Here is a 21,842-nt window from a genome sequence, read left to right on the forward strand (position 1 = left end):
AGCCAGGGTTGGCTCAATGGCTGCTTGCACACCAGGGGTCATGGCTTCGGCTCAGCAGGGCCGTTTGTTCTCTGACTTGATCTTCATCCCTCGGCTATACTGAAAGGAAGTTTGTCCGAGACAAACATGTATGGCACACAATGTCAGCTTCAGAGCAAGCTGCGAGGAAACAGATTGAGTTCTCTGTGCAAACCAACAGTGAAACGATTCCTTGGTGGCTTCTCTTGTGGGACACTTCAAAGGCACCACACATCCACAACGCAGTTGCTGCCCTGGGGAAGAAGTTGTTGAATACCCTCCATGATTGAGAAGTAAAAATTAAGCAGTTAGATTTGGCACGTGCATCACAATAAAGATCCCTGAATGCTCAGCTTCTTATTGAACCTAAGGCGGGCTGTTAATTCATTATTCACTTCCCAGCCTGGAAGGAAAAGCATGTTATACCCGAGGGCCAGAACTGATGAACAGAGCCATAAATCAAGCAGTTTACAAGACCAGCAATTAGGAAACAAGCCGACAGAAGGGAGAACTCTGTCAGTAATAAAGCAGACACACCACAGGATCTGCTAAGTGCTCAAAGCAACTGGGGGGACACAGTCCTTTCCACACTCCATCTCTAATTTTTCCAGTCATTCGCTGCCTTTTCCCTCTCTCTTCTGCTTCCCCTTATTTCCTCCTGCCCTCCCCTCCAGTTTTTCCTCTGTTCTCTTCCCCCTCTCTTCCAAAAAGCCTATTCTTCTAGAGAATGCAAGAACACACCTGCTGAGCAAATGGATTTACCAGCTGCTGCTCAGGAGCAGAGGCACGTGCTGGGTACCAGCAGCCATAGAATGACGGATACTCACAGCCCCACGAGGGCAGGGTGTGATGGAGGGAGCAGTGTGCTGCTCTCCAGCCAAAGGACTGCAACAGTACATGAGCCCCTTGGCAGGGGGATAGCCCTGTAGGTCCTGGGATGATGTTGCTGGGGGACTAAGTGGCAGTAGGCAGAGCTGCTCAATTAAGGAAAGGTTGGGATGATTCTAATCACCTAACCCGTCTTCTGCCCTAGTCATCTCCTCTGATCCTTTTTCCAGCACCAGTCAAATCCAGCTCCCTTGACTTTGACAGCAACTTCCAACACCCTTCCAACATCTCCTGCTTGATTTCTAGTTCCCTCTCTTTAGTCATCATTGCAAATCCTGCCCTTGCTTTCCTTACTCAAAGTGATCTCCTGGAGTGGAGTCACTGGGTGGCCAAGGGGGTTTAGACCCACTGTTGGTCCTGGTCCCATATGCAGGTCTGCACCACATTGCCCTCATACAACCCCTCCAGAGAAGGGAGGCTGTGCCTGGGGCCAGTCTGACACTCGTTCCTAGGTGCTGTATTCCCGTTGCTGCAGAGCTCCGTGCAGCTCGGGACGCTGGCAAAGTCAGGCCAGAGCAGCTGTTCTCCGCACGCAGTGCAGGCACACGCACGTGAAATCTGAGTGCAGGACATGGGTATTTAACCAGGCTCTCCCACTCTCTCAGATATCCCTCCTGCTCAGCTCACTACCACATTTCTAGGACATCACATATTTGAGAAATCACAGCCAGCAGTGATATATTTCATCTACATTAGCCTTTGGTACCCAGTACGTGCATCAGTCTCCCTGCCACAAGGGGAATATGGCTATTTATGAGCCTTATTTTGTCAAGATAAGAGGGAGACGAGACACTCCTCCAATCATCCCAAGACCGAATGGATCCAGTTATGCCAAGAATTAAGTATGTGATATTCCAGTGCAGCCTGGAGGAATCTTTTGTAAAGTCCACTCTGTGAAACACTCACTGTTATCACCTGCTAGACACCTTCAGAGCAGCAGGGGCCAAGAGTAAAAGCAAAAGAAACAAGATCAGTAGAGTTATCGAGCCCCACAGTACGTGTTCAGCCTCTGGCATTCCCACACATCTCAGCTCACTACGTCAACACTTTCCATGAGGTGTGGTCACAGCCCAGGGAGCTTCCAAAGTAACAAACCAACCTCAGCTACCAAAACCTTTTCCTTTCGACATTTATCCTCCCTAAAGCCAGGCTGACACTTGCATGACACTAGGCACAAGCACACCCTCTGGAAGAACAGCAAGCTGCCCCTTCTCGGGGCAGGCACAGGCAGAGATGATGCAGAAAGGTCCCACCAGACTCCTGCTGGGGAGGACAGGAGGAACGTGGGTGCCCCAGGGTTCCCAGGACAAGGCCACATGTCACTAGTGACCACAGCCACTTCCCAGACAGGCTGCTCTCCTCCGCTCTGGCCCAAGGTGTGAGGCAGCGGGGTGAAGTCAGTTGTCTTCAGCACATCAGAGGCAGGGCTGACAGTCATTTAAAGGAAACAAAGCACCACCTTTGAATGAGCATTACTCTAATGCCCTCCCAGCTGCCTGTGGTTTTGATCTTGAATGGAGAGGCTAAAGATTTGTCTGGAAGAGTTGCTAGTCCATGAGAGGAAGAAACATCTCCTCTAACCTTGAACACAGAGAGACTAATAATCCGCCTCCCCCAGCGCTGGGGCAGGGAGGCTTTGATGAGCTCTTTGGCAAGTGCTGTAGGAAGAGGCTACAATAGAAAGTTAACTAATTAGGTCACTGCAGAGCAAAAGGAAATAAAGTAGAAATCTTTTCTGTGCAAAGCAGATTCCAGAGAAGGAGCAAACAAACAGCTGCATTACTGTAGACAGGCTGCACCAGACTCCGTGAGTTGTTGGGGAGGTGAATGGGTTTCAAGGTCTTGAGAAAAGCACATCCCAGACACGAGGCCATGGCAAGAAAAGAAAGCTCAGCAGCTGGGGACTTCTTGGGACAATACGGGAAATCCTCTTCAAAGGAAGGTTTTTCCCACTCAGATCTTGGCAAGCCACTGTGAGCAGTCACATTTTGCTTATCCAAGGTCTCTCTCAGGCCAGCCAGCCACAGATTTCACGCCCAGAATGGCTGGACAGTTTCTGAACTACTGCGCTTCATCCCAAATATGCCTTTTTGTTTGATGACAGGTAAGATCCCAAGCAGGCTGCATGTGTGGCTTGTAGAAGCACACTCTCAGGTATCCCAATCCCAATCCATTATCTTGCAGTCCCCTGGATTCACAGAGCCATGCAAGGGGCACCCATGGCCAGCAGGCACCCATCAGAGAGCATCCATGCTGCTGTTTACCACCTTTGAGCACTGAGCCCTGCAAAGAAGATTTCATAGGTGGTCATCTACTGCACCATCAAAAGTTTCTTAGAGAACAGCAATGGCTGGTACTTTGCCTGTGGGTTTATTTTCCCAGAAATGACACAGAGGCTTTCCATGGCATCAGGTAGGCTTTTGAGTGGCACTTGAAGGAAATTCCAGCCGCTTGGCTTTGCTGCACTCTGGGAAGGTCAGAGCTCCACAATAAGCCATATGTTCAATCTTGGCTTCCCCTCACAATGCCAAGACGTGTCTGCAAGGAATAAAGCCAGAGGGAATGTTAACTGATCACCACTGAAACGGAGCCTCTCCTTGGCTTTCACCCTAATTAACTATCAAGAGGTGGTGCCGGAAGGCCCCTGCATTGCCAATAAAGAATGTGGGGTTGGTAATTAATTAGTGGCCTATTGGGATCCCAGCACCTCTCGCCCACAGCCAAGCTCTACAGATTGATACAAAGGGGATTTAATGGAAACACAGCAGTTTCTCCATTATGGCCTTAAGCAAAATAGAACTAGTTTTTGAAGGAACCTCATTTACAGTCCTCTCACATGACTGATGCTTGGCACCTAACCCTGCAGGTACAGGATCATATTGGAAAGGAACCTGCCTGCAGAATACAGGAATAAGAGAGAGCCCCTTAAGTAATTTGGTGAGCTATTTATGTTCACCATCCTCCACGCATAAGAAAACAGCAAGAGTAGCAGAATGACAGAGAAACGCCTTGCACATCAGTGTACAGTTGACAGCAGTCCTGGAGACTCAGACCTGGGAACTCATATCTCTGCCTAGAAAACAAGACAGCCCCATTAAAACAGAACATGCTGTGAGCCAAGCATCAAGACGTCTTGTTTGGAGGGGTCAGGAAGGAGCTGGGATTGAGCAGGGCACAGGCATCTGGCCAGAGGCTCAGCTAGGGCACTGAATATGGAGGAGGATCTAGTCTGAAATCACTCCAAGAAGAAGCCAGGGCTCCCAAATAATAACCTCTGATGTCTTAGTTTGAGTAACTAACCAATGCAGTTAAGCCAGTTAATCTTCCTGGTAATCCTAGATTTACCATGGACCCCATGTGATCTCAGTCAGGTAACTTTGCACCTGTACATCATTTTATTCTTCCATCCCAGGAGCTGCTCTCCCTTTCAGACAGGACTAGCAGAGGACAATGGAAATTTTATCCTGTCAATAGGAATTAGATTTGGTTACTTTAGTTATGTGGGATTCCTGCTTTCTGGCTAATAGACAGTTTTACTGGGCTGATAACCATGAGGCCAAATACCACCATTCTTTCCCACAATAGGAAGCTGGACATGAAAGGTGTCCGAGAGCTGCAACAGAGACAGCAAGCAAAAAATCAGGTGGTCCTTTTCACTGATCCTTTAGGGAGCAGTGATGATGGGTGAAATCTAAGCACCGAGTTGTCAGGCCCAGGGGAAAGAGGAAGGTCAAGAAGGGCATTAGGAAATCACATCAAGGCAGTCCAAGATATCTTTAAAAGATGCTCAGAAGACAAGACGAGGACCAGCTGCCAGAGGTCAAAGGATGATCTCCATGGCCTGGGATGGAATAAGACTTTTCTAAGGGTACTGAAGGTCTGGCACCATGTATGAATACCCACTCTGCCCACAACCCACACTGTCACCATACACAAATCCAAATCAAAGCCACAACTGCAGCGTAGCGTAGGTGCACAGAACCTGCACAGCAGTGAGACAAAACCAGCACAGGGCTGAAGGCACACTGTTGGATGTCAGGGCTGGATTTGTAGGCCCAATCAATAACAGAGCTCTGGATGGTCAAGAGTACAGACCAAGAGGTCACCCTGCTGAGAACAAGGTACTCCTGGGTATCAGAGCCTGAGACAGCGCAGGCAGCTGTGGGGACAGGCCAGAACACCCCTGCACAGCAGGAGAAAGGAGCCAGAGCAAAGGCTGACATGATAAACAGGAAGCCACCCGGACTTAACTTCTCCCTGCAAAGGGAAAAGATGCCCTGTACACAGCCAAAAGGTGCCAGAATCACATAAAGTGTTGCCCCAGACCACAGTTTTATTCCCTTATCCTAAAAAGTAGAACAGGCCACTTGCAGGTTGTCACCTACTAGTCTTCCTCCAACTCTAGCCACTGTTCCTGCAGACTTCAGCCCTCTGTTTCAGCTGTGTTTATCATACACACCAAAAATGTGGACATAAGCCTGTTCCTTTCATCCAGCAAATGCTATGCTTTCTCTGCAGCTCTGACCCTCCAAGAAGCTCTGCGGATGAAATCTTCCCTCTTGGACTCCCAGGCCTGGGTTAGCAGGACCATCTGATCCACAAGCTTAACGTGGCAGCCAGGGATGCTGCTGCTCCTTCTGCACAGCCTACTTTATTGCAACCCCTGAATGTAACCCCCTCACAGATGTTGCTGTACATTCCCTGCCCAAACTTGCAGTTGACCTGTCTTCCTAACAAGCTCCCTGGCTCATTAACCTTTCATTTTGCTTCTCTTCATCTCCTCTATTCAAGCTGGAGCCTATCCAGTTCCCTCTCCTGGCTTGATTTTCCTCTCCCCTGTAGTCTTGCTCAAAGGGGAGGTCTGCCATGCTTGCTCTTATATGTCTATCAGCAAGCTACAGCATCTTCCTGACACCATCAACTTCACACTGGCCTCTTTCCCAGGTGGCCTCCATGCTGGGAGCTGCTGTAATCTCTCCCTTCAGACTCCTGTGATATTCCCTGTCCAAACAATCCTGTCTTGAAAGGATCAGGATTTCCCTCTCCAAGAGACACCATTTTCACTCCTCTCGGTAGGCCCTCATTTTCCCAATAAAGCTGTCAGTTCCATGAAAATGTCAGCTTAATGCTCAGTAACCATCAAGAAACAGATCAAGTGGTATGAATCATTTGGAAAGAAAAAAAAGAACAGAACAGAACAATCTATGACTCATCCACACCTTGGATACTGTGTGCACTTGTGGTCCCTTCATCTCAAAGGGGATATCAGAGCTGAAACAGATTCTGAAAAGCGCACAACAGATGGTCAAAGACACAGAGCATAATTAAAAGCACAATTACTGAAGCACAGTGAAGTAGGCTCAGACTCGTTAGTGTCCAAGAGAAACGGCTTGCGGGGAAAAAGTAGGGGTGTGAAGTCATTATTGGGCTTAAGGGGAACTGGCTCTTCACCTCCTCTTCCAAAACAAGGGCTCAGGGCCACTGATGAGGCTAGGAAGAGGTAGAGCAGCCCCATGCAGCCTACCCTCTCTAAGACCATCCCTCTAAGAAGGAGGCCATCCTCTCTCTCTGCTCTTGAAGGTGGTACAGGGTCTTTGCTTCAGGTATCTCAGGAACAGAGGACCAACCAAATTCACCTCCACAATTCCCATTATCCCATTACTCTCAGTCAAATATCCTCTCTTTTCTCTTTCGTATTAGGAAAAAAGCCCATCCCAATGTTCTCAGAAGTAAGTTAATTATACTAGCGCTGAAGGCCTTTCCTTGCCTTTCTCCATCTGTCATCTTTCATTCATTATGAAGGAATCAGCCCCCATCTTCTATCAGCTCATAGCACCAGTCCACCCACCAGATTTTCAAGGAAGCACTGTCGTGCTTTTCTTTATTCATGCTTCTGGAAGGGAAAAACACCCACAGAGCTCCTTACTTGTCTTCTTCAAACTCTTCTTTTGCTTTGACTCCTACAGCAAGTTTGACAGTGCAGCACCAAGATCATAGTAGCACTTCACTGCTCCTCTGTTCACCTCCACCAGCCTCACACTTCGGTAGGAAGCTCTCTGGCACAAACCTCCTCCTTTTACCTTGTACAATTCCAGACTGCAAAGCTTCGTTTTGCACCTCTCATGCTGAGGGTCTACCACAGGAGCTCCACCAGCTGCATCACTGGTTCAGCATCTTCCTCTTCTGTTCCATTTCCCCCTCCCAAGGACCATGGGAGGGACATTCAGGCCCCTCATTATACAGGTCCCATTTGCTTCCTAGACTGGTTGAGCTGAAGCAGTAAAGGTCCAGAGGTTTTGCCCCACTGCTCCAGAACTTCCCCATTCCAGCAAGCAGCAGCCTTCAGCCCTGCAGGTGTGACCCACAGGAGCCAGCCTCCATCCTCAGCCAAGGAGATCCCACCCCAAAAATGTTTCAGAAGATTATTCTACTTCTATTCACCAATGCAAAACACAGGCAAGCACACCACCAACACAACTCCACTGCCCACCCAGGGTCACTACTTTCTAAGTCTCCTTCCCTTCACTGTCCTGCTCCAGGCTCTACAGCTACAACAGAATTCCCTGGTTGACTCCCATAGTTTTGTCTTCCCTTCACCACCTGGACTGGGGGATCCAACAGTCTAGGCTGGCCCAAAACCCTCTGTGCAAGTAACAGAACAGCCACCCTGGGTACACACTGGGATGGGAGCGAGCATTGTCCTTTGTGCACTTGGAAAAGTCCAAGGAAGAAGTTGGAGGAGCTTTAAGAGTGCAAGGGAAGTGTGGCAGGTGTTAGGTTAGTGATAAACCTGCTTTGCAAGCAGAACCTATCCTAGTACAGAAAAGGGCAAAGATTTTGGACAAGATTTCACACTTAGTTACTAAGCACTCAGTGCCAGGAAAACCCCAGTTATCCTGGACAGGGGCCCAGAGAGGCAGACAAATCCCTGTCCTTGAAGATATACAAAAGTTGACTGGATGAGGTCCAGACCAACTGGACCTCACTTTGAAGCTGGCTGTGCTTTGAGCAGGGACCCGGACTGAAGAATCTCTGGGGCTCCTTTCACCCAATGTTATCCTCTGATTGTAGGATTATACGTTCCTGAAACAGCAGGCAGAATCTCACTTGCACAGTTAACAGCAGGGCTCTTCTGACCAGGCACGGAGCGCACCACAGAGCTCAGCTCTCCTCCTCAGCTCATTGGCATGAGATACCCACACAACAGAAGTATCTGGCTCAGTCACTAAGCTGGTTGCCCTTTAGATACAGGAGAATGGCTCCTGTCTTGACAGCATTCCCACAGTCTTGCAGATAAGCCAGAAGGAGAGGGTGTGCCTGGAAAAACAATCTGCAGGACAATTGAAGTGCTGGAGTGAAATGCTGATTGGTTTGCATTTCAATTTTAGTAAAAATGCACTTACATCAATGTTTGGCTTTAAATAAAACCCCTTCCGGGTTTGAAAGTCGTTCATAAGAGCCTTGCTAAAGCAGAGTTCTTGGCAGTGGGGTGGTGTCCGCAGGAGAAACACCAGTTCTCATTGAGAGATACTGAGAGGATGAGATATATCCCTCCTTTACACACAGAGACACCTCAGGATTGGTGTCCTGGAAGGAGGGATTTTACCTCCTCATCTGGAGATCGTAATGGAAAACAAGGGGTTTAGAAAGGCACTTTATAACCTGGAACATCAGAGTAAGTAAATGTGCAGCATCTCAGATGTTTTGCTGAAGAGATGAAGTGTCACAGGCTTTTGACAGGATTCCAACTAATTCTACTACATACACAAATCTGGCTTTAACTCTTTAACTCTGGGCTTTAACACTTTTACTTCCAAGCAGATTGTTACTAAGACCTTCCACCAAATGGCTAGATGCAGCAATTGACTGTACTCGTTCTGGCCAAGACTTTCTTTGGCCCTTTCTCCCTTGCTCCAAAGCCTGGCTTTGCCTAACAGTGCAGCACGAGGAGAGAGAGGACTAAGCTGCAAGGATATGGGTTGAAGAATGTTATTTTTTGTTGATTGCAAATGTTTTCAGGAGCCTTTTCTGAACTGAGATCAGTTGAATTTGCTCTGACATTTCTGCTCAGCACCCTCCGACTGTGCACCAGTGTGGTGGAGGATAGTTCTGCCAGTGGGGAACTCGGTCCTAAAGTCTTTGTTCAGGGTTATGTATTTCAGGACTGGCATGAAACTAGGGAGGAGCAGACAGAGCCACAAAGGGAAACATCAGAGAGTTCCCTTGGAATAATCCCTTCCACAGGGAGGGGTTTGAACAGGCTCTTCCAGATTATACCTTCCAAATACCAGGAATCAGTCAGAAAGGGGCTGAGTTGTTATTTCCACAGCCTGACTCTGGAAACTACACTCATTAATGCTTGCACACACAGAGATGGGTTCAGCACTGGATATGCCCTTGTTTTCCACATATGTAATAAATAGGTGTGCTTGCAGTCCAGAGAATCCCCCTCTGTACTTTTCAGTGGCTGGCTAGTATCCTTTTAAATAATCAGTGAATCTTCTGATGATACTGCCTGCATTCTGTGTTCCTGAAAGCAGCCCACTAGAACTGCTTATGTGCAGTTAGACCCTGTATGATGACTATAGATTATAAACATAATTATTTTGGGTCCTGATTGCCTCTGCTTTCTTCATTCTGCTGCTGGCATGTAAAACAATCTCACTTCCCAGTGTTAACAGTTCTATGGGCAAAACCACCATGAAGATACAGACTTCCTCCTGAAGGAAGGGCCAAACCTTCAGGGGAAGGAACCACGCGAGGTACAGAGCCGCAGGTGTGACAGACTCCTGCCTCTTGAAACATGTAGTCTTTAAGATGCACCTGAACATTCTGCAAAACCAAGGTCAGAGAGCAACAGGAAGCAGGTTTCATTATCCAGCTGTAAATCCAAGATGGAAAGCATTAGGGACAAACCAGTTCAACTGACTTCTGCTCAAAGCAGTGCTGTCATACAGATATCGCAGAACACAAGATTTTAGGAAGCTGAATAAAATCAAGTCTCCTAAAGCAGCAAAATGGCCCATTAGACCTGTCCGCACCATGTGTGAAGCTGGGGGTGGGGAACCCTTTCCCACACCAGCCAGGAATTGATTGCCTTCCGATTAGGAGCAACAGATGCCTTAGGGTGGGATCCAGAGCACAGACCTCTGACTTTTGTTTAAAACACTTACTAATCCATCATCCAAGAGTGCAGTTGCTTCCCAGCCATGCAAATAAACAGACAACACTGCTAACCTCTACGGGGAGGATGTCACTGTCCTCACAGAAGATGGGACAAGGCCACTGGAGCTCTCCAGCTTCACTCAGTCTTTCCCTTTACTTTGGCCAGAGTAAGGTCTTTTCCTCCTTCCTATCTTCCTTGCTGATACCTCCAATCAGGAATTCACTTCCATAACCATTCCCACTTCCCTCTGCTGCCTGCTTGCTGCCTGCTCACTGCCTGTCTCTTCTCCTGATGACACTCAGTTCTCTCCCATTACAGTTCTCCTTGCACAATCTCAGTATTGTGTGCTACGCTGGCTTGGAGAACAGGACAAGCAATCCAGTCTCACAAATATGACATGAAACTCTTGTGCTAGACTCCCACTGGGACCACACACACCAGCAGTGTTGTGCGGGGAGGCTCTATTCTGCCCCACAAGCCCAGATCCGCACAGCCAAATCTGGGTTCTGGGAGGTCTTCCACGGCCTGAGTGGCCACACTCAGACGTGGGCCCATGGAGCAGGTGAGAGGCGGCAAGCACATGCTGTGACACCTCGTAGGGACCTGCACAGGAGAAATAACTGTTGGAAGGCCCACTCCTTGTCTTCTGTCATCTTCTCTCTACTGTTATATTGTCCTGTTTGTAGACTTGGGCTGTGAACTCCCTTTTACCTGATCCCTGCCTCATCCTGAGAGAGGCGGAACTGGCAAGGTCTGAACAGCCTGCACAGCACGATAAACTTTCCTGCCAGTTCAGGAGGAGGGGGGTTACTGGGGGAAGGCTGAGAGGCAGAAAGAATAGTGGGGTTGGCAGAGCTGAGGCTCACCAAGCAGCCCTGCTTCCTTCCACACTAACCCCATCATGACCCGGCTCCTCAGAGACAGCTACTGCCTGGGACGGAGCAATCTGGAAAACAACCAGTTCTTTAAGTTTTATTATTAAATAAATAAATCCAGCTATCATGAGGCCCTGAAGCCAAAGTGGCCAAGTAAAGGATAGGAAAAGCCAGAAAAGCTTCAGTGAGAACAGGTAACGAGACGTGTTTACCACAGAAGAGAGACAAGGCTTCTAATACAAGCAGGCTGCTCTACCACAAACATTCCCTATGGCCTGGTATGGCTGTACAGAGATATTTACACGTACAGGCAGGGAGACGCCGATCCCTGGCTGGTGAACAATCAACTTTTATTCTCTCCAGACCAGCAAAGCCAAGATTTTAGTAAACATGCAACCCCAAAAATGTGCCTGCGGATTGGGTAGAGCAGAGCCCGTGCTCTCCCTGCCAAACAACAAAGCCGTTCTCCTGTGGGTGGTTTCATGGTAAGGTTTCTGTGGGGAGGAAGTGTTTCTAGTGGTCAAGGCGGAGAACAGGGGTTCAGGAGACCTGGCTCCCATCCCTGGCTCTAGGAATCAGGAAAGCTCTAACTGCAGCAAACATGCACACTTGCAGGAGTCACTAGCCCTCTGTTCATGTCTCCTTGTTCAAGCGCAAATTGTTCCTCTGAGGAGAAGTGCAGAGACGCAGACTTCTCCCCCATCTGATAACACTTCCTGACCTTGCAGGGTTATTGCGGCATTTGTGTGATTGATGCCTGAAAGGCTGTCAGTCCTCTTTGGATGAAAATCTCTCTGGAAGGTATTGGAAGACATGCACATACGAGTGCAGACACGTGAGAGAGAGACATGCAACTCACACACACTCTGCTTCCCTCCGTGCTTGCAAATCTCCACCCAGACTTGCTGGTTCCGCTACTCAAGCATTTAAATATTTACAAGATGGGTCTGCAGAAAACCTATGTTTTAAAGCAGAGTAGCCAACACTATAGCTTAACAGATGCCCTTACAAACACCCAACCCACTGCTCTGGTTGCCCAGACTCAGCCCCAAGTCTCTGCATTTTACTTACAAAATGAGGCCAACATGAAGGCAGACTGAAAGCCCATGGCAGATACAACCCTGCCCTACTCATTTCTGGTGGGCTGGCACCAATGACCTCCCCTGGCCCTTTGCATCATTCTCTCTTCGTTTCATCCTAGATGTCATTAACATGCTGTTTACCCCCTCTTTCAGCTCATTAATGAAGACACTGAAGAAGACTGGACCTAACCCTGATCCCTGTGGCATGCCGTTAGATAAACACCTCCTTGAAAAGTTCCCATCAACCTCTTAGATATGAAGGACTGTTGTCTTAAGGTGTGCATAGCTATTAGAGCTAATGACTTCACCTGTCACAGTTCATTTGCAGTGAACCCCATGGGGAGAACCCACCAACTGCACCAACAGTTTTTAAAGAAAACAAAAATGAAAGAAGGAAGGAATGTCTGTCACACTGTCACAGGATGGCTCTGTGTTTAGAGGTCACGCTGGGTTTGTCTGTTTACAATGTTTTATCCAACTTTAGGTTTTACTCCCTGTCCTAAATTGATCTGGATGCTGCTAACTTTTCTAAATCTTCTCTTACCTTGTTGGCTGCATTTCAGAAATAGGTGGCATGAGTCAATCACAGTGGACCTGTTTAAAATGTTGTAAGATACTTCCCTCAAGTGGAGGGAATAAAAATCACTCAGCTGTGTGTCACAGGCTCTGTAGGGTATCTCAGGTAGCAGGAAGGTAATGACAGATGGACACCTACATGAGGTAGAATCTACCAACTGCTTGAAAGATGTTAGGAGCATAGAAAAATTACCAGTGATACTGCAAAATAAACTTTCCCACGCTACAAATATCAGGGCATACAAGCCACCCTTTGTATCAGATACCAAAGGGGCATATGCTCTGACAACCTGTCAAGTTACTACACGGACAGCTAATGTATATCCATAACCAGGTTTTGAAAATGGCTTGAATGCAAGTTGAGATGAGTGACAAGTATGCCTACATGGTATTTCAGCGGAAATGGAAGAGGCTGCTTAGAAGCAGCTTGAGGGGTGAAATACCTGAGTCCTATGGAAAAGGCTTTTATACCTACCGGCGCCTGCAGCAAGGCTGTGAGGGATAGACGAGGATGGAGAGAACCAGATACAGATTGCAGTGGGTTGGTAGAGCTGGTGTGGGTGGTATCTATACTCACCCTGAGGCTGATGTCTGATCTCATGACCACTGTTTTCCTCAAAGCAGGCAATGAAACATGAACAAAGAATTCAGATTTCACTGTAGTTTTACTGTTATGAAGATAGGAGCTTGCTCCAGTCTCTTCCATATACACTGAACAGGAGAACATTTCATCTCCTGCGAGTGAAAAGAGATAAGAGGCGCTTAGCACGAGGCAGGATTTGTCTCTGTAACTGATCAGTCCAACAAAGGGACACACAAACCATTTATTACTGAAAATGAATTGTGCCATCAAGGCAGATGCCTGCAATTACTTCTGTTAAATATTATCTTTCATTAACTGTAAAATATATAATTAATAAACTTGCCCCCTCATTTTTGTTAAGTTTCACTGCAAAGACCTTATTACTGAAATAAATCTTTCTAGCAGTGCACATCAACAGAACAGAGGAAGGTGCACGCCTCTCTGTGTGTGATAATTTCCTTAGGGAAAACTGAATTTTTAAGGAGGAATAATCACCTCTCTTCATGGCTAAGACTGTAGAGACACCCCACTCTGAGACCAGTTGTTTAAGCTCATGCCTCTTGGAAGCAGGCAAGAAGAGTCTGCTTTGGCTGGCAAAGATTACTTGATCTGAAAGCAGTCAGGCAGATACAAGGTCTTCTTTCACTGGCAAGTCTGGAGAAACAAAAAATAAATTTCATTTTTTGATTCACAGTTCATTAAAGAAGTCTTCCGACTCTAAAGCTGCTCAGAAAGACCTCAGTGGTTAGGCTGGTTCTTTTATAAGCCCCGTGTTCATCCACCTCACAATACTGTGCTAGAGCTGCACGATTGTGATTTGCTTTCCATATATATCAGAACTGTTTTGATTTGGGGATGTTTGGTGGTGGCTGTTAAACCATACCAATTAGAAATACTTCAAAAATGTTGCTGAAATTTGACTCCAAGCATAAAATTCCCCTTAGACTTTGCCTCCACTTGTGATCTTTACCTCAAGTTAGTTGATTGCCAGTTCAACCAGGGGTAATTAAAATATTTCCAAAGGCTGTTCTGGGCAACACTTTTTGCTTTGCTGCAGGCTACAAATGTTCCTGGTTTGCCCTAGGCTGATGTTCATTCCTGCCTGAGTTGGCACAAGCAGCAATGCATGCCAAACGAGGAGGAATGCCTGCTCCATCATGATTCTCCCTGCCTGGGGAAGGTGGCAGAGGGACCGAGAGACCAGTGGCAGAAGGAAGGAGTGCACAAGCACACACTGGATACACAGTGATACAACTTCTGGGTATAGAGAAGACAAAGCAGCACAGAGGAGGAGAAATGGACAGTATACATTTTAATGAAACCCTATGATTTCACTGCTTTTCAAGATGTCTGGGTGACCCCCGGCAGAGCCAAGAGGTTGCAGAGACATTCGCCCATAGACTGCCAGTTTCAGTACAGATGAGCTCAGTAGAGAAGGAGAACAGTTCCCATCTTAACTGGTGTACAGAGCTTTTCGCAATGAGATGAGCTTGGGGAGGGAGAGGGTGTCATTTCCTGGCCATCCACTGCCAATTTGTCACCCCATTTTGCAGTTGTCAGCAGACTGAAAAGGGAGGGCAAGAGCTCTGTGGGTCATGTGGGCTGGAAATGCATAACCCCCGACTCAGAGCAGGTCCTGTCTCAAGAAACTGTTAGAGAACGTTTCCCTGCTACTGCCCTGAATCTAAAGAAAGGGGTCCATTCTCCACATCATTTTAACCATCACTTAAGAATGTTAAAATGGCCAAACAATTTGATTACACAAAAATTTTAAAGTCGGCAAATTATCTAGTTAAATGATGCCTATAACATAGAAATGTTAATTCAACAGCAACTGAAACCTTCTTACATTTCTTACCATCTAAAGACGATAATCCTATACAAAGAAGAAAACAGAGGAGCTGAGCATACTGTCCTTGCAGAAGAAGTCGTAAGAATATTTTAGCTATCATCACCAATGTACCCTATAGGCAGTTACACAAATAGCACAGGCCGAGAGTGAGTTTAGAAGTGAGTTTGGAATGGAAGCTCTGAAATCATATTATACAACTATTTGCCCTGGTTTTGCTCTAGGGGAGAGGCTCGTATATCAGCCCACTTCCACCAGTGTGCCTCTCTGCATAAACTTTCTGTACAACAGTGTAATTTTACTTTTCTGTACAAAAGCATAACGATACTTTACCGTGTGACGTGCACACTCCTATCCCTCAATAGCGAGGAACCCCTTTGTGCACACGCACTGACTCTGCCGACTACCCAGGCATTATTTCATTCCTCAGGATCCCCGCTGGGTCAGATCAGGAACACTGGAGAGCAAAGATGGAAAAGTTAAGCAACTTAACTCTCTGGCTCTTGGGCCGCAGAAGGGGGAGGGAGCAGGGAGGCAAAGCATCTGGCTTTCCTGCTTCTCTAACAGCCTGGCGGGAAGGCTGCTGTCAATTCCGCCTTCTGCCTTGTTGGAAGAAAGTAGAAGTGACAAGAGGCCCTCCAGGCAGGCAGCCAGGAACCAGAAATTCAATTGAGCTACCTCCTGAAACTGGACTTTTTTGGAGACCCTTTCCCTGAAATTGTTTTGCCTTTAAAAAAAAATTTTCATCGCGGTTCAGGGCCAATTCATCACCCCTGGTCTCCTGGCTCTCCTTTCCTCCAAGAAAGCATGATTTGCACAAAAAGATTTCCATTTTCTGGACTGCTCTACAACCAGCCTCACCCATAATAAATACATAGACCCATAAATATGCACACACACGCATGCACAGATACAAACATTGTTATTTATAGAGATAGGCATTGCCATAGACAGATAAATACACGGGTGTGTTTCTTTGCTATATAACATGCAGGGAGAGAAGTGATACGGCAGCTGAATTTACTCTACATTGGCAGATTAGGAAACAGAGTGTGGGACATACGGTCTATCTCTAGGGCTTAGACCAACTGGTTATTGGCTGGTGCTGTTGTTCCTCTAACAAGCCCCTGGATATATCACTGTGGCTGTAGAGAAATGCAGCTGAAAGAGCCTTTCACTGTCAGCAGCAATCTGTCACTTCATGTATCTTACCCTGCCTCTTACAGCACAAAAGCTTCCAAGCTGCAAGTCAGCGTTAGGAGGAAGGTCATTTTCCAGGTAGGCTGTGGTATTTTTCTTTATTTCTGGGAATGTGCGGCCAGCTTGAGGCATCGTCTGGATGCTGCAGCATGAATTTCAGCTTCACATATGCCTAGCTATAATTTAAGATGACGGAGCATTTCCATTACAAACCCCATTTTTTCCAATGGATTTATACCTTAGTTATTCAGCTTTACTTTGGGGTGGGCCTTCACCGAATATATTCACAGGCAGGGAGAAACTATTTTTCTTGTACAATGTTTAAATCCAGCTCAGCCTCTTTTGGTTGTAAGATGGAGAAGGAAATTATGTATGCACACAAACACTCACAAGCACATACAAAAAGCTTACACAAATATACCCACAGAGAGATCTGTTACAAAAAAAAAGACAAGCCAATGCAAATAAGCTCAATTTTAGGAGTGAATTAATTTGACTGACTTTATTATTTTAAATTATTAACAAGTTCCAGCAAACTTAGAATGCAATAACCACACTCAGGCTTTCATCTAGGTTAACTGGAAACAGATAACTTACACTGATAGAAATTATATCGGTACAAATCTGTGACAGCAAACTTGGAGGCAGAAACCTGACACACAAGGAGACCTCTCTTTGCAGCAGTGTGTTAACAACTCCTGTACGATTCTCCTCCCCTGAAATATTCCAGTGCAATGAATCACCCTCCGACAACAACGCCAGAACCCCCCTATTTTCATGAATGCCAGCTGAAACCTGACCTCCTCAGCACTCTAATCTGTTTATGACTTGGTCTGGCCTAGTAAACCTGTTTTGGGGGTTTTTTTAAACTCTTTATTGATTCTACTTTGATGTAGTCCAATAAAGCACATTGACAGAAGCAATTTATGTTGGCTAGTGCCTCTGGTTCCAGGAAAGCCTCCATGGCATCTATGAAGAGAGGTTAAGCACCTTGCAGGTAACATACAGGTTACCCAGTTATCCCACGCTTACCAGTTTCATTCAATCCATCTCCATGACTGAGATTAGGAATGACCTCCTGTTTCTCACGCTCACAAGCAGAAATAGGTATGATTCTCTCTATGTATCACTTCCTAACACCACATAGAAAAGCTGGGAAATGTGAGGATTTTCCCAATCTCAGGAGGAAAAAGCTGCAAGTGGCCACTGAAAGGAGACAAGCATTTCCCCACTTCCGATGGCACAGAAACCAATCTCGTGGCATCAGAGCCGGCACAGTGGGCACCGGTACCAGCAGGGCTTGAGCGCCTGGAAATGGTAAGATGCCCCTATTCACATCTGCTGCACAGGTGTGTAAATGCAAATTGTTCCAGTGCCACAAAAATCCAGATTAGGCAGGTAGGAATATTATGGATTTATCCTATCAGCTGGAGATGTTGTGGATATCCTCATGATAGGCTGTATTCCCTCTTACTTTCTTGGTTTCACACCCAGATCTTCCCCCTGAGGCTGGGGAAACATTGACTAAAAACATCATTCAGGGAAATGTTTAGTAAAATCCATGGTGCTCGGTGGGTCCTAAATGCAATGTAATAGTTTTCTTGCTTCTTACTAAGAGGGCACGGCAACAGGGCAGAGGATGCAGGGACTGGAAAACTGAACTCAATTTAGCCACAGAGCAGTTTAAAGTTCCTGTTGCATTTTTCATCTAAGTACAGCAAATCCCCCCGCTAAGCAACAGCCCAGGTGGCCATAAATACTGAAAAGCTAACTGCATGAGCGGCATGCGGGTATTAGAGAGGGCGTGCGGATAGGCATAGCAGGAGAGCAGCTGAAAGCGAAGCAGAGTGTCCTTCCAGGGAGGCAATGCCACCTGTTAGCAGCGCTGGGAGCCGGGCCCTGCTGCGGGACAGCTCTGGAGGCATTTGAGAGCTGCTGGATTCTCATTCATTCCAAGCTTCCTGCAGTTACGATGCACTGATAGAGTTTCACTCTTCACCAGCTGGAGCCCCGGGCAGGGGACTCTCTCCAGAGAAGGAGCTCAGGACCTCCTCCCCAGGGAGGAAGATGAGGGGTGGTTTAGAGAGGTTGCAGCCACTGCTGCACATTGGGAGTGACACAGCAGAGATGGCGATTGGGCACCTCCTGTGCCAATGGGAGTCTTGCGTGGTGAAAATGCAGCTCATTACTTATCAAAGGAAAAGAATATAAAAGAAAACATGGCCTCTAAACCTACCTGGACCTGCTGCCTCTGCTCATGCAAGACACCACAGCTCAGTCTGCCTCCTTGCAAAGCTCCCAGGGAGTCCCTTCTGCAAGAAAGGGGGCAGCAGGGGGCAAACCACATTCAGTTAGCATCAGAGCATGGGCACCTAACTTCAGGTTCTTCATTTATAAAAAAAAGAGCTGAAAAGCCTCCCATCTCCTCACAGAGAACCAAGAGGAGGGGGATTTCCTCCCCCGTTCATTCCATGCAAGCTCTACGGGTAGGCGGCTATGCACAGGGGATAGATGGCTGGAAGTGTTGCAGACAGGTTGAAGCATAGGAGGACAGCTTGGTGAGTGCTTTAGGATCGGGGGCTGCTTGAACTGGGGAGCGTTAGTGGTACTGCAATAGTCCTGGGTGATATGTGATGGACATGGGAGTCTGCACTGCCTCACATCTCGCAACAGTGAAGGCTCAACCTGTGACCCCCACAGCACGTGCCTCACTCAGTATCTACCAGAGTTCCCATATGGCAGTTGCCGAGGGATCTGGACCGCTGGGGCCTGTCAGGACAAACACACCAGGCTTCCTGGCATTTCACCCAGGAGTTATGAAGCCGTCACTCACTCAGGCTGTCTCTGAACACTGCCAGCACGCCTTGGTACACTGCCTGCTTTTCACCTGATTGTCATTTTTGGATGCTATTACTGAGAGGCATTTTTGGAGCTTCAGGACCTGCTGGGGAGAATGAGGCCAAATTCCCAGCCTTTCTGCCTCCCCAATTCTCCCCTGCTTTCTCTTTTCTGGAAAGTTTTCCCATGCTAAGTATAGTTCCTAACAGGTGCACGACCAGAGGGGACTGTCAGGGACGCAGCTGTCCCCACAGAGGCCTGGATCCATCTCCATCTGTCTCACTGGAGTTATCCATGCTGTCTAACTGAGCTCTTCGGACATGGGATGGGGGAGCATCAGAGATGCAGACAGGAAGGAGATGCATCTACACACACACACATAGGGGGAGGATGATTATTCTGGGGAATGCCACAAACAAAGCCTCTGACATCAAACTAATGCATCCTTTGAGGCTTTAAAGAGCCCTTGCCACACACAGGCAGACTGCCAGCTAACTCATCTCTCTTCCTTGCCATGCTAACAGCCTGATGCCAAGGTCAGGCTTTAAACAAAAGCTGACTGCTTTGTAATCCCCTGTGCCTCATTTGGGAATGCCACAAGACTGGTAAGAATCAGTGGCAGAAAATATTCAACCGGGGCCAACTCCAGTGCAGTGACTGAAGTGGTTCCCCTGCCCATCCAGCTGCCAGTCCTGGCTTCCACCCTCCCAGCCCCGCACCAAAGCCCTTCCAGCCTAGGGAACCAGGGCTGGGGGTGCAGGCAATATAAAGTCAGTGACACAGGTAGCTGAGATCCCTCTAACGCACCTCAGACTGTGCATGTATATGAAGCAGTCACAGATCACTGACCTCCAGATGCACAATGGTGACAAGGTGTCCTAACTCAGAGCTTCTGGGGTAACTTTCCTGGACACCATGTTGTCTCATCACTGTGTAGGGGATATAGAAACATAAGAAACAAAGATAAGCAGCAACCCTGCTCACAAACTAAAGGTGCTTCCTACACCTAAAGTGTCCTGGCATCATTTCAGGCTGATATGACTTGAGGAAATAATCATGTTGCAATACACCACTGCTCCTTGCCACTGCATGTTGCAGCAAGAGCAGCTGATGTGCTTTACAAATCTGGGTCCTGGGATGTGTGCTGTGTTAACAAGCTGGCTTAGCTTAATAGGAGGGTGATGAAAACCATATGCAGGGAATAGGATGGTACCTCGACATCACCACCACCATCGCTGAAACAACAAAGAACGAGGTTTCTGCATTCACACTGCGCCACCGCAGAACATGCTCCATGCTGTGCTTCAGCCACAAAGTCCAAGGTCTGAACTCGGGGAACCCAAAGCCTAACTAACTGCTAAAGGGCAGTGTCTTAAGCTGCAGGAAACTGAGCCACAACCAGCTCTCAAAAGTCTGCCTGGGGCTCAGAGTAGTGGTGGGATGGTCTGGGTGAGACGGTCTGGGTGAGACAGATGTGTATAAATCTTTGGCAGAGGGAAAATCCATTTCCCTTCTTTAATTCCTTTGTTAAAATGAAACCACACTGCTGCTGGCAAGCCTCTGCCCAGTCACACCCTCCCAAAGGAAGAACCACGAGTCCTGTGGTCTGAGGTGCTGCAGTCTGAGAGAGGACAGTGCTTGCCTGCAGCTGCAGGGACAAGCTCTGAAGCCAGGCAGGTGTCACAAGGCAGTGAGCCCAAAGGACACTGCCATCTGCACTGCCCAGATATCCCTTTCCTCCTAAGGGGTTCCTGAGCAGGGCTGAGTGCATGCAATAGCAACGTTTGGGGCCTCCCTGCTCCCAACACACACATTTTACCAAGGCACTACTCTAACACCTTCAGACACGGACACCAGCAGGAGTTTCATCAGTAGGAAGAGCAGGATCAAGTCCAGATTTACTAACACTAGCACTGATCACAGGGACAGTATCACCTTAACCTTTTTCTTAAAACTGCCTTACCTTATGTCTCAATTTCTGTCCCCTCACCCAGGTTTTCAGGGCTATGTATGGTTGCTTTCCTTTACTCTTTTTACAACAACCCTTTTCAGAAAGAAGAGCTGACTGAAGCTCTTTGGGTCTCCAAAGACTATTCCATCACATCGGTGCTGACGGGGCTGGGGCTGCCAGACTGAGTTATCACAGGTCCTGCCCTCCCCTGCCGTTAATACCTACTCACCAAGGGAGCACTGGTCCAGCCCAGGCAGAGAAGGTCAACCCCAAGCTGCAGAAGTCTCCCACGATTAGGGAAGAGGCATCAAAGGGAAAGAAGAGAAAAACAAATATATTGCAGGCATCTCCCCTTTCTAGACATCTCTGGAAAGTCATAATCGAGCTCAGACAGCCCCGGGGAGGCAATGAGTTATAGGGAGTCATGAACTTTTCACGATCAGCTCACCTCGCATCAAGGAGACTCTAGCCATACATCATCCTCAGCCCTGAGCCTGGTGTCTCACAACACCCGGGTCACACAATCTGGCATCTCTTTCTGTCCCAATTCTATCCCTTCCTGCCCAGTGGAGGGTTGCACTCCTGTCCTGTTATCAGGACCTATGCGATTGTGCAAGCAAAGTGGTGAAGTTGATTCAGAAGCAATACAGGAACAGTGAGCTAGGACTGTATCTACTGGGGAAAGGAGGCACATACCATCATTCAAGTGATAGTAAAAATATAGTAGGTGTTCTCACACACTAGCATCACTCACTCTAACTCAGGAGCACTGAGCTATTCAGGAAGGATGCTGCTGTGGAAGAAATATCATCTAAA

Source organism: Buteo buteo, chromosome 13 (assembly GCF_964188355.1).
Source record: "Buteo buteo chromosome 13, bButBut1.hap1.1, whole genome shotgun sequence".
NCBI classification, from domain to species: domain Eukaryota; kingdom Metazoa; phylum Chordata; class Aves; order Accipitriformes; family Accipitridae; genus Buteo; species Buteo buteo.